General features: G+C 42.6%; 1 long non-coding RNA gene across 1 annotated transcript in view; it reads left to right on the forward strand.

Annotated features, from left to right (window-relative positions):
- LOC124556556 overlaps positions 1-4,075 on the forward strand; it is a 91,320-nt gene extending 87,245 nt beyond the window's left edge. Inside the window, exon 3 of the long non-coding RNA XR_006968619.1 lies at positions 1,710-4,075. This is a non-coding gene — a long non-coding RNA (uncharacterized LOC124556556). The remainder of the gene's footprint in view (positions 1-1,709) is intronic.
- Positions 4,076-6,802: the final 2,727 nt, after the last annotated feature.

A 6,802-nucleotide genomic window follows, 5' to 3' on the forward strand; every position in this document is an offset into this window, starting at 1 on the left:
GTTCATGCCGTAATACTTTCCATTTTCGTTAGCGTCTTATTTCTCTCTAAGCTTCATTTTCTATCTCAGTACTACGTGTCTACTAAATTTAACTAATTGATGGTTATCAAATAACGGCGTTGCAATGACCACATGTGTATTGAGTGCTCTTTTCTATCAGTGCTATCCTTGAAAGTGTAAGTAATGACTATTTACATAACTCTGTACACTTTGTAATCATCTTTGGGATATATACGTAGCCGTATGAGTAGTGCCACAACATTTTTCTTCTCTTTGAAGGCGCATATGATCCGATAAGAAGTTGTGAGCCACTAGTCCAGCAGATTAGGAGATCCCCTGTAAGTTCGGAGGACATGGAATGTTCAAGCGGCGCGTTAAACCTTCGAGGTCCACGAGAGCAGCAATCCAGTTTCGGATTGCAGTCTGGCATACACATTTTTAACTCGTCACAGATGTCTGTCGTACTGAAAGAGTTGCTGAATATTTTAGATGACAACGTTCGAGCTTTCTTTACTTGTCCAAGTACATTTCTTCAAGGTATTTAATGTCATTCTAACCAAGTCCGTCAGGTGTGATTGCTCGGTTTTGTGACACTACCAAGTGAGCTCTACAAATTCTTCGCCATCTTTACGTCTTACTTGTGAACGAAGGGGCAGCTGCTGCTAATCTTGATCACAACAATTACTGCAATACTATATGTATTTTAATGAGTGTGCTAAATTAAATGTACGTAAATTCACCTTTAAGTCGGAAAATAGCTTCTATTTGAGTTGTGTTCTATGACATTTTGGAAACTATTGACCCACCTTCAACTGAATTGACACATACAGGAGCCACACGTAATTTTCGTATGGTTTCTTGCGTACAGTGATGGCAAAAAACATTTGTTATATACAGTAACAACACAGAACATTACGAAATGTTTCTTATTACTGTAGCAATAGGAAATAGCACCACAAACACACGTGCATAATGTAACGTAGTATCAACAAACCAAAGATAGTAGTTCATGTGCAAAGATGCTACGATAAATCTGCTCGTTATATTTAGAGCTATCAACTTACGAAAGATATTAGCCGGCCGCTGGTGGCCGAGCGGTTCTGGCGCTTCAGTCTGGAACCGCGCGACCGCTACGGTCGCAGGTTCGAATCCTGCCTCGGGCATGGATGTGTGTGTTGTTCTTAGGTTAATTAGGTTTAAGTAGTTCTAAGTTCTAGGGGACTTATGACCTCAGCAGTTGAGTCCCATAGTGCTCAGAGCCATTGAAAGATATTAAAGTGTTACATGTTAGGGCAAACACATTTCTTTTTTTCCTTTTTTTTTGTCGTATGGGACCAAACTGCTGAGATCAACAGTCCCTAAGCTTACATACTACTTAATCTAACTTACGCTAAGGACAACACACACACACCCATGCCCGAGGGAGGACTCGAACCTCCGACAGGGGGAGCCTCGCGAACCGTGATAAGATACCCAAGACCGGCCGGCTACCCCGAGCGGCACACATTCCTTGTGAGTCGAGAGACTACATGTATGTTTATGCATCTAGCAATCTTGATCTCTGTCCAAAATGGTTAAATATTTGCCAGAAGAGCTTCTATAAGGTTCCTGAACAAATCATAACTGTAGAGTGCGGCTTTCTCATTCAGCAAATTTGATCTCTGACTGAATTTGTGTAAATAAATTCTTAATGTCTTTTTTTGTTTCAGATCCATTGCAGTTACCAGCTGGCGTCAAGATCGTGCTTCATGAGACAAGTCGAGCAGTTCATCTCGTTCACATAGCGCTTGTTGCCGTCGACACACCTCAACATCCACCAGCATGGGTGTACTTCAGTCTACGAGTTTCAGCACGATAGAACTTAATACTTATATTACCTGATCAAAAGTGTCCGGACACCATATGTAAGACGGAATTAACCACTAGATGCCACGAGAGGCCGACCCGCCGATATAAAAGGAAGCGGAAGCGGTAACAGGAAAATTCATCGGTCAACAGAGCTCAGTGGCTTTAAGAGTACGATAGCTATTCGATGTCACTTGAGTAACTAATCGATCAGGGACATCTCAGTCAGTCTGAAAATGACAAATTCGACTGACGGTGATCTGAGTGTGAAGTAGAAAACGGGAAAGAACAGCCGCAGCTAAACTAAGACGAAGCAGAGCTCACGTACTGACGTAGAGGGACCGTTGAGCATAATTGAGAGTGGTTGTATTACAGGTGCGGCCAAGAAGTCGGCCCGCGAGCTAGCACTCAGTCCAAGTGCACATGTCCCCCACCGACGCGCCACGCTGTGTAAGCGCGTGGGGGAAGAAAAGGGGGAAACTGTGAACGCGCCTCGTTTAAATGGCAGTGCAGTCGCATTACTCAACAAAGATCACAAACTAAATAAATTTTCAGTATTATTTAATTAGTTTTGGCGTGACGAAGACATAATATAGTTTTTATCCGGTACAGACTGTCAGCATACAGAGACATGCAGAAAAATTTCAGATTTTTGCACTCAGGTTGCCAAGTAATCGTCACTTATTTAGTTTCATAATCGAAAAAAAGGCTTTCACACACATATATTGATCACAAAGATGTAGCACTTCTGCAGCCACATTATGGAGACGTGGAAACTCTACCCAAGGAAAACAATGTAGACGCCCTGGGCAGTTTTAACGCAAAATGATTTGTCTGTAAAATGGGAACTACGTTGCAGATCAGTTAGTTACTTCTGCATATGCACATGGGCACTTTCAACTGAGATGACAGACGGTATCGGAAACAGATATAAGATTGACAGTGTACTCAAAACGTTTAGGAAATTATCCTGGTAACTCTAAACGTCATAATGAATTCTTGAAACGTCGCGTTTTCTCTAATGACAGTGAGCTTAGGGAACTGTGCTGTGTCAGAATGTGTCCCTTCTATAAGGCTATTTTATTTTTAAATTCCTCCCTATCAAATCACATTCGCGCCAAGTATTTCTTCTCGTGCTCCTTGACTGAAAATTTAGCACGAAGTGCTTCTCGATGTCCAGAACCATGAATCCCGGCTGTCGATCACTGTAATTGTTTGCTCTTTCATTGTCAACTAAATCTTTCAATTCTTTCTGTGGGGTCTTGCCCACTCGTCTCGTAAAGGGCGCCTAAGGGACAACAATTCAAGCAAAGTCGCATTAATAGTTGTTATTACAAATGAGAAGAATGACAATACTTAACTACTATTTACAATGGTGTCGCAAGCGATGGGCGATATGCAACATAAATCAGAGTCCTTTGCTATATACAATGTTCATGCAAGTTTTACGCACAGTTTGTGGATAAATAATAACTGCTATCGTAGCGTTCTCTGCCAGGCCTGTCCGTATATTGTCCCGATACTGAGCACTAACGCCCGGCCGAGGTTGGCAGGAGCCGCGCTTACATTCACTTCGGCTAGATGCCGCTCCTATCGTGGTGCGGTCCTAATCAGCGCACCATTGCCCGAAGTCGTTTCACCGCCTTCTCTTCTCTTGCGTTTTTCATCTTCGTTCCGGCGTTTGTGGTTAAGCAAGAACACTTCCTGTGTGGTTCCGTAATATCGTTTTCTAGCAAATTTGCAGTAGCCGCCGCTTATACTGAGAATTCTCGTCCCTCTCTTCTTCATTTCCATTCATTTTTAAAGACTTGTAACTATAGATCGCTGGATTGCCCTTTTTTGTGCTAACGGCCACTGGACCTGTGAACATCCTTCATACCACGAACAAATAGTAGAGGGTAAACAGCGCTGACACCACGATTCTGCCGGAATGAAGAGAGTTGCGGTGACCGAAAACTGTCACAATGCAGTACTAAATGAAATGTTGCGCTGTAGCGAGTAATTCCGTGAAGGGCCGAACAATGGCGAGACAGGCCGGCCTTGTTACGCACGCGACCCGCACACACAGCACGCGCGAAACTTGGCACGCCGTGGTCGATCCTCTTGTAAACAGTTGCGTGGAATCACTGGAAGAAACCACTCTTGAGTTCCGAAGGGCTACCAGCACAGTAATATCTACATCTACATGATTACTCTGCAATTCACACTTAAGTGCCTGGCAGAGGGTTCATCGAACCATTTTCATACTACTTCTCTACCATTCCACTCTCGAAGGGAGCGTGGGGAAAAGGAACACCTAAATCGCTCCATTTGATATCTCATTTCTCTTATTTTATTATGATGATCATTTCTCCGTACGTAGGTGGGCGTCAGGAAAATATTTTCGCTTTGTAAATAATAGATTTCAGCTATCAGTCGTCCTTTGGAATATTTATTGGCAGATCTAGATTTCGGCTAGCAACTAGCCATTCTCAATGCACTATCCTTTTTTTTTTTTGTCACTGCTTGTAATGCCTGTTGATCTGGCATTGCATGCATTGACCAAAAAAGGATAGTGCATTGAGAATGGCTAGTTGCTAGCCGAAATCTAGATCTGCCAATAAATATTCCAAAGGTCGACTGATAGCTGAAATATATTATTTACAAATCAAAATAACGGTCGTTGCGTGCAACAGTCTCTGAATGGAGGGTAACGTGATGAAATATTTTCGCATTCGGAAGAGAAAGTTGGTGACTAAAATTTCGTAAATAGATCTCGCCGCAAAGAAAACCGCCTTTGTTCCAGTGACTGCCACCCCAACTCGCGTATCATATCAGTGACACTCTCACCCCTATTGCACGATAACACGAACCGAGCTGCCCTTCTTTGCACTTTTTCGATGTCCTCCGTCAATCCTACCTGGTATGGATCCCACACCACGCAGCAGTATTCCAGTAGAGGACGGACAAGTGTAGTGTACGCTGTCTCTTTAGTGGGTTTGTCGCATCTTCTAAGTGTTCTGCCAACAAAGCGCAGTCTTTGTTTCGCCTTCCCCACATTATTATCTATGTGGACTTTCCAATTTAAGTTGCTCGTTATTGTGATTCCTAAGTATTTAGTCGAATTGACAGCCCTTAGATTTGTGCGATTTATCGTATACCCAAAATTTATCGTATTTCTTTTAGTACCCATCTGGATGACCTCGTCCTTTTCTTTGTTTAGTGCCAATTGCCACTTTTCGCACCATACAGTAATTCTCTCTAGATCATTTTGTAATTGGAATTGATCGTCTAATGATTTTATTAGACGGTAAATTACAGCGTCATCTGCAAACAATCTGTGGGGGCTGCTCAGATTATCACCTAGATCATTTATGTAAATCAGGAACAGCAGAGGTCCTATGACACTACCTTGCGGAGCGCAAGATATCACTTCTGTTCTACTCGATGATTTGCCGTCTATCACTACGAACTGTGACCTCTCTGAGAGGAAATCACGAATCCAGTGACACAATTGAGACGATAATCCATATGCACGCAATTTGATTAATATTCGCTTGCGAGGAACGGTATCAAAAGCCTTCTGGAAATATAGGCATATGGAATCGATCAGAGATCCATTGTCGACAGCATTCATTACTTCAGGGGAATAAAGAGCAGCTGTATTGCACAAGAACGATATTTTCTGAATCCGTGTTGGTTATGTATCAATAAGTCATTTTCTTCGAGGTGATTCATAATGTTCGAGTACAATATATGCTCCAAAATCTTACTGCAAATTGAGGTCAGTGATATGGGTCTGTAATTCAATGCGTTACTCCTATTTCGTTTCTTGAATATTGGTGTGACCTGTACTACTTTCCAGTCTTTAGGAACAGACTTTTCGTCAAGTGAGCGGTTGTATATGATTGCTAAAAAAGGCGCTATTGTGTCTGCATACTCTGAAAGGAACCTGATTGGTGTACCATCTGGACCGGAAGACTTGCCTTTCTTAAGTGATTTGAGTTGTTTCGCAATACCTAAGATATCTAGTTTTATGTCACTCATGCTAACAGCTGTTCTGGTTTCGAATTCTGGAATATTTACTTCATCTTCTTTCGTGAAGGAATCACGGAAAACTGTATTTAGTAACTCCGCATTAGTGGCATCATCATTGGTAACATTTCCATCGCTACCGCGCCGTGACGGCATTGACTGTTTTCGCTACTGGTGTATTTACGTACGACCAGAATCTCTTTGAGTTTTCTACCATATTTTGAGACAATGTTTCATTGTGGAAACTATTGAAAGCATCTGGCATAGACATCCGCACTAAATTTCGAGCTTCCGTGAAACTTAGCCAGTCTTGGGGATTTTGCGTAGGGAATTAAAAAGAATGGAGTGCAATGGTTGATCATAAGCCACATGTTTCTGTACTCTATGTAAAGCGACGCCGGAAGTGGTGAAAAGAGCAATGTCACTGGTCAGTAGACGACTGGAAACAAGTGATCTGGAGTGATGAATCACGCTGTACCATGCGGCAGTCCGACGGAAGTGGGGAATGCCCGGAGAACGTTATGTAGTGCCAACAGTGAAGTATGGATGAAGCTGTGTTGATTATAGGGTCATCGTGCTTAAGAAAACGCTAAATGCGGAAGGATACGTAAACAGTTTTCAACATTGTGTACAGCAGAGAAACAGTTCGGAGACGATGAATGTTTGTATCAGCGTATCATTGCACCCGGCCATAAAGCAGCATCTCCGAGACAATGGTTTGTAGACAATAATATTCCCGAATTTGAGTGACTTCCCGGGATACGACCTGAAGCCGATGGTACGCCTTCGGGAAGAGTCAGAACGTCGACTTGACTACAGACCTCAGCGTCCAAAGTCACTACCTTCTCTGGTTTCGTCTCTTGATCGAGGATGGAGTGTCATTCGTCGACAGACATTCAAACACCTCATTGAAAGTTCTCACAGCATAATTGAAGCCGTTATA

The sequence above is a fragment of the Schistocerca americana genome, chromosome X (assembly GCF_021461395.2).
Source record: "Schistocerca americana isolate TAMUIC-IGC-003095 chromosome X, iqSchAmer2.1, whole genome shotgun sequence".
NCBI lineage: Eukaryota > Metazoa > Arthropoda > Insecta > Orthoptera > Acrididae > Schistocerca > Schistocerca americana.